General features: G+C 40.9%; 1 long non-coding RNA gene across 2 annotated transcripts; it reads right to left on the reverse strand.

The window, feature by feature from the left end:
• Window positions 1-243: 243 nt before the first annotated feature.
• On the reverse strand, window positions 244-9610 carry LOC128139161 (uncharacterized). 2 transcript variants are annotated; one of them, XR_008234255.1, is made up of 4 exons: window positions 9543-9610; window positions 8722-8860; window positions 8466-8564; window positions 244-4479 (listed from the first exon to the last, which is right to left on the reverse strand). It is a non-coding gene; the product is annotated as an uncharacterized LOC128139161 (long non-coding RNA). The 2 variants fall into 2 exon arrangements; XR_008234254.1 differs by lacking the exon at window positions 244-4479 and having other exon boundaries at window positions 7873-8564.
• Between the last annotated feature and the right edge of the window lie 2253 nt (window positions 9611-11863).

Below are 11863 nucleotides of genomic sequence, written 5' to 3' on the forward strand. Positions count from 1 at the left end.
AGATAACTGAAGGCTGTTTACCTCTACAACTGTTGCACAGTTCCGTGTTGGATGATTAGCAAGCTAAATGTCTACTAACATTTATTTAAACAGAAACATTTAGGCAGTGGGTTTAAAACTAGCTTGCAGTTTTATGTCATCTTATGACATTCATTTTGCCTAAAAAGTATTCATCATTCTCGATGCAAAAAAAAAAAAAAAAGTCCTTAGTCAATCCTTTGGTGATTGCTTATGATCGACTTTTCAGTTTTAATTTTGAAAATGAGTTACATTCTTATAGAGATAGGTTGCCACAGAAAGACACTTAATAATTCTCACACTTGTGTGATCTTGCCAGACAGCCGACGTAGAAAGGTCCTATTAAATATTTGAGCTTCCTTCACAGTAGAAGGTAGTAAATACAGGATTTCTGTTTGTTAACTAACTTGTTAACGAGCTTTACTTTTCCAGTCTTCATTCTGCTTTCTCTCAGCCCATCAAAGACTGACTCCTGGGGTGACACATCCAAACATTTTGTTGCTCACAATAGTGACAGCCTCTCAACAGATCCAGCGGGAATGAAAAGCAATGGAAGCTTACAGCTTGTTTGCAAAGGGGCGAGACACTGAAAGCATATAACCAGATTTTCCTAAGAAAATATTAGACCTTGAGTGAAAGGGGAGGAGGATGAGTGGAAAGGATTAAGCACTCCATGTTATCTGAAACATCTCTCACCTTAAAATTGGATCAACTTCCGAAGTACCAGTCAACTCACCTTTCAGATTAAACTTCCCAAGACATGGTATCATTTAAACTTGCAGAATAGGTGTCTGACAGCATGCAGTTTCATCCTTTTAAATGCCTTCCAAAGTCTTGAGTTTGAAACGTGCTGTATTTAAATTCAGTCTAATTAAAGGTTGGAAATTAATTCATTAAGTGTTAATTATAATGAAAAAAAGTGCCCAGATATTTGATCTGCATGCCTTTATACTCATTAAAACATAGAGTCAAAGTACAAATAACCAGAAAAGCCCTACTAAGTAAACCCACGCTTATCACCCAGCAACACAAATATTCATTAAAAAAAGCCCTCCCCTCAATCATTAGCCTTTTTAAGTGCTTCCAAATACGTTTGTAATCTTCTTTCTATTACAGTCCATTTCTCAAGAGTATGCAGGTGCTGCCTATTTCTGCAGCTCAACGACATACAGTGCATGCACATAAAGCATAAGGATCATTTTCATTCAGGAGATCAGAAGTTGCCTTCCAGGCAGTTCAGTCTCTCATTTCCAGGTATTGGCGTTTGGAGATTGACACAAAAAATGATGAAGCCAAAACTGAGGTATTACAGCAAACCCACGCATCCACTAGTGCATTCAGGGTCTGTCTCTCTTTACCTTGGTACATCTCGTACACGCATGCACACACGTGTTTATGAATGTATGCAGGAAATGTATGCAGCAGAGGGGCTATGATTGCACTAGTAAAATCAGAAATTAGAAGTGCTTGGAAAATGGAAAGGATTTCTCTATTAAAAAGTAAAACTAAGAATAAAATAGCTGGTGAATTCCCTGAGTCTGCCACTGTGTGTTTTTACACAAAATGCAGCTGGAGAGAGGAATGTTTGCAGTTGATTTGTTATTGAAAGGAAAAAAAAACCAACCCACAACCTAGAAAATTTGAAAGTCTTCCCCCAAGCAGTTTTCTTTGCTAATTGATTTGTCTTCATCATTAGACTTTTTTCTTTTCCTATAACAACAAGCTGTTTTATATGACCTCTCCCTTTTTGTTCACGGTACTTTTAATCCCAGGGCTTTGCTTTTCACTGCTGCTAGCTAGCAAAGACTACAATTACCACAAGGTGTTACTTGCAGCCCTGTGCTGTTAGGATTCTCATTAAGACTTAGCAATTCACGGTTCAACCTGATTTTACCTTACTGCCAGTAATTCCTTGCCAAAGCCACCTTCCAACCATGAAATCTGAAAACTTATCAACAGTGACTTCTCGAATCTCTAGTCCTGTTCTGGGTGTTATCCAAAGCAATGGCATGTCTTGTATTTCTTCCACCATCCCCAGTTTTTCACGGGGTCCTCTACATACAAAGTCAAGAATTGCCTGAGCTATAATTTTTAACAGCTAAACGCTTCCAGCAACATACAGAAAACGTGTCCAGAGTGGAGGAAGATGAGGCCTCTGAGCTGCCACTTGGCTTTGGTTTTATCATCTACTTTGTTATCATGCTTACAATTGTCTTCTGTATTGCAACAATATTTCCTATGCGAAGTCTACTCAGTTTTGATTCTGGGAGTGACTGAAGAGCAGCAGAACAAATGGAAGGTCTTGAGAACAGATTACGTTCAAACAAACCACAAAAGACTTAAATAAGGCACTATGCTACTTGTGAATCCTGGTTTGCTCTGGTAAAATTTGTAAACGATGTTAAAAAAAAAGAGCAAAAAAGTAAAACCTTCATAGGCCTCCAGAGAAAAAAGAAGGCATCTATCTGTACTTACATGAATATGTGTTTGGTTGGTTTTGACAACAGTGAGCTCTATTGCCAGGGAAGAAACATTTCTAGTTCCAGAGAGGAAACCTTCACGCTTCAGAAAGGCAGAAGGAAGAAGAGGCTTTTCATTCTGCTGCGAGATGCTGGGGTTTGTACTTGTTTTGGGGGGGAGGGTGACCCAAGCTTTCATGCTGATGGGGAAGTAAAATAGTTCTTTATGGAGTATTTTATAAAGGACTATCAATCATTCCAGTATGAGCCTGAAGCAGAAGGGGAGCAAAGGAGAGGTCATGCACAAAAAAGGTTGTGTTTCAAGCCACGCAACGAATGGAGGTTTGACTGTGGGAAAGGAGATTCATATTCATGCAGACCCTGAACTTGGCCTTACAGAGCAGATAAGTGCCGCTTGTGCCCGCAATATCCTCTCACTGAGGTCTACCACCTATAAAATAAATCCTGTAATGAAAGCAGATCACCTCATAATGCAGTCCTGGAAGGGGCTGATTCATCTAATATCTCTTGCTTACAAATGTACCGTGGGGTTACCATAGTTCAGGCAGCCTCATTAAAAGCAGTGCAAAACACGCAGAGCCTGAATGGAGATGAAATAAAAGCCCTATAGATGGCTGTTACACATAATCCATTTGTTACTATGCTTCGGGCAAACAAAGGAGCACATTGTTTGTAGAGCTGCTTTCTGCCAGCAGCAGGATAAATTCTTATATGATTCTAGTGAATTTTTTACAACGTTCAACAAAACGAAGAGCGTGCCTTCTTCATAATGCTAGTAATTCATAACTGGGAGAGGGATGAAGGCGGAACAGAGAAAGTGAGAGTAAAACAGTGAGATCAGGTAATTAGTAACAGCTGTACAGGGAAACTGAAATTCTTACTGATTCTGAGCACCTGGAGACCTGCACTGGAAAAGAGAAGGAATTTTTTATGATTTTACATGCATTGCATATAGGATATATAAAGTTTAGAATCTATTCCCTAACCATGAAATTCAAGTGGTTTATATTTTTCCATACCAGTAGGTGACAAAGCCTCACTAAGTTTGGATAGACAAAAATAAGAGGATATTCTTGAAATACAAGTTGGCCAGACGCTAAAAACCACAAAGGCAGGCACTGAATGAAGCAATGAATTTAATAAGCAGAGGACCTGTCTAGTTACACAATGGAAAAGTTTAAAATAAAATTGCTATTCCTAGCTCTACATTTGGCATATATGTGAAGGCTTTTTTTCACCCTAACAAATTAATGGAAAACATAGTTTGCAGTCTACGTATTATTGGCATTCTCATACCCTGGGTTAAAAGATGTAGATGCAGACTTCATCCTGACCTCACTGGAGTTGCACCAGATTCTAAGCATGCTAACCTAGGTGTCAACCTAACCAATTAGGACTGGTTAATTCACATTTTTCACTACACCTTGCTTTCTTTTCCAGGAACTATGTCTTCAAGAGTACACCCTCATTGCTCATATATGTGAACAAAACAAAATTCCTGAAGTCGGATTTCTAAAAAGAGGCTAAACACTTCTTATGCTGGCATAAGCTGAGAGGTGGTTTTTATGCCTAAACAAAGGAAATGCGTGGAGATTATTCTTCAAGCTGAACATGCGATACACTACACAGAGCTAAACCCTTTGCAATTTAAGAATGGGACACTGGTCTGTCACCCCGCCTACACACATACAAAGTGTTAGAAAAATTTATCACCTGAAAACAAACCTAAGAAGAGGGCTACCGGGGACACAGTGCAAAAAAAAACTATCGAGAGGTTTTGTTTAGTGGCGATATAATAACAGTCGTCTAACTGCAGCTGAAGCAAGAGATTTTCACCTCCCCTGGTCATGATACGACTTAACCCAGCTTAGAGGCGAAGGGGCAGGGTCTCTCTCAAATAGCTTGCGCTCTTCTTTGGGAGGGAAAGCAAAGCAAAGTGACTCTGAATGCAGTTAGGGGCCTCAAAAGGGAATCAACGTATCTGCAAGGGAAACGGCACACTATGAGGCCCTGACTGTTAATTCTATCTTTGTCCCACGAACAGAAGTGGTGGCAAAACATGGCCTGGTGGAAAGATGCGAAGACAGCACTAGGGCAGATATGCAAATTTCTGTGGGAAAACATCCCCCCGGAGGCATTGAGAAGCACTGACATGTTTTCACATAAATCATTAGATAAGAAGGGATCCTATTTTCCATCCAAACGGCACTCCAGAAGATGGGGGGAGCTGAGGGCCACCTCTCCTCCATGCACAACGAACCACTTTTGCCTCTACCCAGCTGATCACACAGAAATTGCTTTTCTGTATAATTATACGAAAGTAGCAAATAGGATTTAGGGTATAGAAATACTCTGTGTTCTAAGGTGCTTATTGTTTGTGTATCTGAGGTAAATACTGACAATCAGGATACAGGAAGAGCCGCATTCTGATTTCCTATTTATTCATTTTTCTGGACTTCGAGTTCCCAAAATTATTTGAGGCGCTGCTTGTGTCGTAGGTGGCTAATATATTCAAGAATACAAACTGCAGTGGGCTGGATTTCTGCTGCAGCTGGGAGGTCTTATGGATTAAGTGAGTAAGTAAATGCAGTGAGCGAGTGGGAATTTTTTGACTGTTTTGATAGGTCAAAGCTCAATTGCCGGCATATTCTGAATGAGGGGTTCCACTGAAAACTTGATTTGAACCAATACTATGCAAAAAAAAAACAAGTAAGAGCCGACATTTAGCAATTAAATAAAAGAGGAAATACGATTCAGTGCCCACTCCCCAGGCAAACTCCCGGCTCCTGCTCCTCCTTCCCCTGACGGGACTGGAGAGAAAACTCCCATCTCCTGGTACTGGGAATCTCTCCATCCATCCCTCGAGCCTCACACGGCCACACGCGCTACAAATAACGCACTCCGCTTCCCCCGTGGGTCACTCTGAGGGGAGCGCTTCACCCGTACAAATATTTAGCAACAGTTTTCAGCAGAAAATTCCCAGAATCGCATTGGATGGGACTGGGGGCTGGGGGCAATATAAGTGATTAATTGGTCCTCTGCAGAACAAAACCTCTTCAGCTCTGTCACGAGATAGTTGCTATGGTTTTTTGACACCGCTTAGCAGAAATTTGCTTTAGCCAGGGGGATTGGGGGAGGGGAGAAACACAAAAAAATACTATAGAAAAGTCCTCCATTGTACACTAGCAATTATTCTGAGCAAAATCCTGTGCCTGTCTAGAATTTCAAGCTCTGTATAAATACTTTCAATTAGATTTAAAAAAAAGAAAACACAAATGAGGAGACTTTGTTAAGAACAGACAGCTTGAAACATGTCTTGTTAGCTATCAACAAAGTCTGTTAGAAATTTTGGAAGGTTTCAGCTAGGTTGATGTAAAAACAACATCAAATATCCCCTCCTGTGAGACTAAGTTAAATGTTCTTTGCAGTGACTCAATTAAGGCTAGGTAAAATGCACGCTTCATTGCAATCAGCTGCAACAACATCAGAATCTTTTAGCGGGATATTTTACCAAACTCTCAAGTTTAGACTGGTTTAAAAATGCTTTGTGGCAGATGGCAGTTTTCATAGGTGTAAAACATTCTAATATATGGGACAAGTTCTGCCTGAAACGTCCAACAAAATAGGAACGAGAAGTTGGCCAGGGAAGGCTTTTCAAAGTGTCTAAAAATGGATGCTTCCCATTTTATAAGGCATAAAAAAGCCAGAGCTAGCATGCAAGAGTTTTAAGGTACCCTACCCATCTGGAAGAAGAGTCTTTCCGCATGTATTTTGAGTGACACAACTACAGGCTTTTATCACCACCCCCACTCAACAGAAGATCCTGCTAGACTGAACACTGGGGATTTGGGGAAGTTGGATGCTTATACAAGAGCCTAGAGAAATTGCCATCCTTTAGCAGCCTCGGGCGTTTCTAAATTGTCTTGTAAACTCCAACATCTGCAAGATGCAGAGTGCCCTACCTCCCTAGAAACACTGTATAAGGGTTGTCCATCTGTAGTCAACAAACATCAAACCAGAAGACCTGGGAGCCCAAATCATTTGGGTTTGTACGCTTAAGTCTGTCGGTATGTATTTACGTGCCATAAATCAACGCTATACAGGCAAACATCCAGGGTAGCTTGGAAGGGGAAGCAGGATAGCTGTGTTATCACATCACTCCGGGCTACAGGGGGAATTACTCCAGGAAAAGCACTACGCTGATACAGCTACTCTGCTACTGCTACCTGAGACTGCTCGTTCAGTTCCAGGTGGGACTGCATCATGTCACACAGAAATATTATTTAGGTATTTTTGAAAACCCATTCCTGAATCGCAAGTAGGATTATTCGTTACTTTATTAATTAATTCATCGCTTCACTAATTTCAGTGCTCCAAAGTCAGTTTTTACCAGCTGATCATCTGGCCCACACGAACTGTCAAATATCATAGATTATATAGGACAAAAAAAGTTGCTGCAGTGTATCCATTGGCATGTACTGCATTGGACAGGCAAGGTGTCAAACTTCATAGCATGTGGGAGAAGTTCTTGAGAATCGCTTAACAGTTTTCAGTGGAAAATGCTGTGTCAATATCAGAATTTTTTATATAAATGTAAGAGTTCCAATGAAAATTTTAATTTAGAAAGTTGTTCAGTTGCAGGGTAGAAGGAGAAAGCATAGGCAACTCCATGACAGATGCACAGCAAGTGCTTGAGGGGGAAGGTGGCAGGCGCAGGTGCAAATCCCCACTTTGCATATCGCCCTGCCTAAAAACTCAACAAGGTCTTGGTTTTATTCCAGTGGGAAATATTGAGATCTCAGGATGATTTTCAGGATGGGAAAAACTCTTTTTGCCCAGCACCACATCTGAAACTTCTCCAGCTTAATTATTCCTGATGTCTGAGTGGCTGTTTTAAAATCCAACAAAGAGTTTATAGGGTACGAGAACAAAGTGTCCAATTTTCTTACCCAGTGCAAGCTGGAAGATAGGATGGAGGAATATTTCAGTAATTAGCTGAAATACATTTGACAGGTAGATTCAGATCACAGCTCGATAGAAATGCAGATAACAGAAGGAATTTTCCAGACAGTCTTTCAATATAGCTCTGTCACTGAAGGCAACATAAACTGCACTTGAAAAGCTGTAATTTGGCCACATCAGTAAGCACATCAGTGCTCTTTCCACAGTCTCACTAAGTGCTTGGGGCTGGGGTTTGCCACATTTCCAGTGGTTTTCCTTTCAACATTTTTGGTTTTAAGTGATTCCTTTGTTATGATTTCAGTCATCCACCTACTGCGTATTCCATCCTATTTGTGACCACTCTCCTGATACCTGCTTGCGCAGGAATCAGTGTATGGTGTTCAATAGCACGCTGGCAATCCTCATTCAGTACAGTGCCTTTGCCATTCCCACAACTATCAGAAACTTATTAAGCATACATATGACGCTTAGCATTTTTGGTTTTTTCTCTATGCGATTTCTTTGAATTTCTACAGTTGAATTTCACACCGAGCATGAAAACAACATTGATTTTACACCAGGCTTCTTTGCAGACCAGCAAATAACAAAACTGGTAGAATTGCTAGGTAGGATGTTCCTCCAGCAGAACAAGAAAGCTGGGGCTGACAGATGACAAGTGAATCATCTAAAGCAATATTTTCCTGTTGAAAGCTATAGTGGTAAGCAAATAAAAGCTAGTCTACAGCTTTTGGAAAATAAGGAGGGAAAGCAACTAATCTTGTTTAGACAGTTACAGTCCTTTTCATGATTGACATTGTCATAGTTCCTCTTGGCTGGGCATGAGAGAGACTTCCAAGAGGTTTTATTCTTAGACCGATGTGACAACTCACCTTCTCTAGATTGCCGTTTCCACAGAGGGATCTTACTTGACAGTGTTAAACTAGATACTTATCCTCGAAGACACTATGTGCTCATCATTTGTCTACACAGGAAATGGACCACAAGGGACTACGTGTAGTTAGTTACCTATTTCTGTCTTTAGACAACTGAAGTTCATCACTTCAATTAGTCCAACAGCATGTTCTCTCACTGCTCATCTCCTCCAGTCATTTCAATTTCTTCAGGCTGGCAAGTGAAAAACAATAGAAAAGATGAGATCACATGCAGACGCTACCAAGTGCCCCAATGGAAAGCAATTACGGTTGGCCTCTGGGAGCACCTTCACTTCAGTTTGGCTCCGGAGCACACCTTTGAACAGCGTTTACTGACCATACCCGCTTACTGTGCTTTTATTCATGCTGCAGCGTGCTCTTTCAGATGCGATGCTGTTGGCAGCTGCGCTTCAAGGGTACATCTAACGGCCTCCAACTGCTAATGAAACGCGCAGCGGTCACATCAGCTCCTCCGCACCAACTCTCCTGCTAAAGAAGGCACTCCTATTAGGCTGCAGTACCTGTTAATGTAGACATAAGCTCAGACAGTTAACTCCAGGAGAGAATTAAAGCATGGAAACTAATTGGAGGGAGACACCAGCCTGCTTAGCGATAGATCTTTCGTTTCCATCGCATCCCTTTTCTGCTGGCTACCTGAGCTGGACTCCGAGGATCCCTTCCATAGGCTCCAGTTCTTCCCTGGATGTGGGCTGAGACCTGCACCTACCGCAGGGTTCAGGATCCATCAAGTGATGGCCTCTAGGAGCCAGCAACCATTTAATACACAGAGAAAGCGTGCTACGTGGCAGTACTGCTACAAAGAAGTAGCAGTACTCCCTTCAAAAACTACTTACCTTCGAAAACTAGAAGTTAAATCCTAGAATATTTGAGAAATTACTCTCCTTGTTTATACACCTCAAGTTTAATGGTAGAAAAATGTAGGAAAATTGGAAGTTTTTTACTCCACTAGGTGGTGTAATTTGTCTTTCTGTCAAATGTGGCATTACAAATATTCCCCCTAATCCTTCATTCAAGATGGGGCCACAAAGTACCATGTGAAAAGTGAAACAGGAATCTGGTCTACAGGAGTCAGAAACTTTTATCAGGTCATGCCTCTTTGGTGTTTCCTATGAGTCATTAAAAAAGCTTCTCCTGGGAAAGGATAACTTACCTTTAGAACATTCCCAGATCCATGGAGGAACAAAGTAGGAACCTGAAACAAAAATATCATGGCCACCTCCTATTTCCCCTTACACGCAGGCGCCATCCAAGCTGTTCATGTGATTTAACTCGGTTTTTACAGTGTAACATTCCTAGAAGCTCTCTCCTTGGTTTATATCTGAGTTACAAGATGATGCAGTCAAACATACTCCTGGATCTTTCTTGGTCAGTTATGTTTGCACTTGTATGAGTATAGTTACATACAGGGGAAGCAGAGAATGCTAGACTGCATAACAGCGTATCTATCTTGGAGGATATACCCTGGCTAAATCCAACCCTGGTGGATATATCCCTCTGGCTGAAACAAAAACAACCTCCTTGGCCGATGCCATCCAACTCTTGGCTTCAGTTGAAGTACAGATTTTAAAAAGTATTTCTGGATCATAGCTTGCTATTTAGACATTTGTAGTCATTTATTTGTTCATGCTCACTAAGTAACATCTACTGACACAAATACAAAAAAAAAAAAAAAGACATCTAGGAAATAAGATGCCCAACAATCCATCAGCAGCAGACCACTCTTCCTAGAGTTCTGTAGCTACTAATCTGCCACGATTCAGCAATAAACAAGTCCTTAATGGAGGAATACAACTAGGTAATTTTTATAGTGTTTCCAGGATGTCTTGTAGGTATTAACCTTAAACAGAAGTCACAGAACTCACAGAAACAAACCAGTATGAGAAAAGAGACAGTTGGTTAAAGCACAAGACTGAATTGAACAAAACCCATCTGGGAAATGGGAGAAAGCTCAGCTATCCTATCATCAGCTGCAATTGCCCTTATGCTATCCGCCCACAACTTTGCTTGGTTGCCCTTGGAGAACAGATACTGGTAACATAGGCATCTTTCAACAAACCAACCCATGAGAAACACAACCAAGAAACACATCCAACACAAAGGGAATCATCAGCTTTCAGCACTGAAACTTTCTGGTACTTCCTCAGTGTCACAGTCTGTACAGAACCCATGTTAATTCAGGTTGTTTACATATCCAGATACATTCGAGATCAGCCAGAGCAGATAGCTCTGAAGAGTTTACGTGCCCACCATACCCTCTCCAAGAACAGAATTTAAAGTACAGGCCTGCCTACTGTGCATTATTAATGGCATTTCTAAACATTAGTGCCACTGGAGGATTTGTTTCTGAATGCGAATTTAACTAATCAACCATTTCCTCTGTGGATGATTGATGCATGACAATCTGAGGTATCTGCATCTACAGTTGTGAATACTACAGACTTAGAAAATTTGTCCGGAAATATTCTGCTAAATATTTCAAGCTTGGGTGGAAACAAAACCAGAAAGTTCCTCAACAGCTACAGTAAAGGCTTTAATCTCATTAAAATTAACAGCAATTGGATTTGTCTCATAAGCACTTCTACAGCTCCAGTTGCACCAGAATAATGTTATCTAGAGAAGGGTCTGTATGGTATTATATTGACCAAAGGTTCCAGAAGTGTAGCTCTTGATGTGACAGAAAAAGGGGTAAAAGTCCTTCTTGGTTACACACACTAGATAAACAGCCTTCTTAATATTAGCATCTTGTGAACACATTAAACCACAACAAGAGGAAGTGGTCTGTACAATTGTAAATTCATACAAGTGATAATCTTCACATTAAGTACGAGACTGCTCTATGAAAAAAGAAAGCTGAGAAACACCATGACAAGTGCATATTTACCTGTGCTGCACAGAGAACGTATATACTATATCTAATTAGTGATGCTGATCAGTTTAAACCTGACTTATGGTCTGCTGCAAAATCTCATACCAGGAGGCTGCTTGACAGCAGTGCCACTGTACATAGCTCTATTATAAGAAAAAAGCACTTTGTGCTGTGCAAACACACACATTCTGAAAAAAATGCCTTAAGTATTTACAGGATGGAGGTCTGGGTGCCATTAAGTCATTTTCCTGCTGTCGTTAGAATATGCCCCTAAACAGAGGTGGGTTTAAGGGGTTAAGAAGGAAAAGAAAACTTGGCACAGGGAGATACCAAATACTGGCATCACATCAACAATGTAACTGCACTCCAGTCTCAGCAAATGCGAGTTTTGCGGATTTCAGTTTGCAAATTATGACAGCAGATGGTTGAAACCTGCCCCCATACAAATCCCATGCCTGAAATGGCATTGCCTATGTTTACACACCCTGAGAAAAGAGACTTGGATGTCCAAAGAACTGAGTGAGTAACTTCTATTCCCACATACTGGGACACTTGTTACAGAGGGTACAGGACACTTGAAACAACAGCGAAGTATCTGGCCACAA

This window comes from Harpia harpyja, chromosome 3 (assembly GCF_026419915.1).
Source record: "Harpia harpyja isolate bHarHar1 chromosome 3, bHarHar1 primary haplotype, whole genome shotgun sequence".
Lineage (NCBI taxonomy): Eukaryota > Metazoa > Chordata > Aves > Accipitriformes > Accipitridae > Harpia > Harpia harpyja.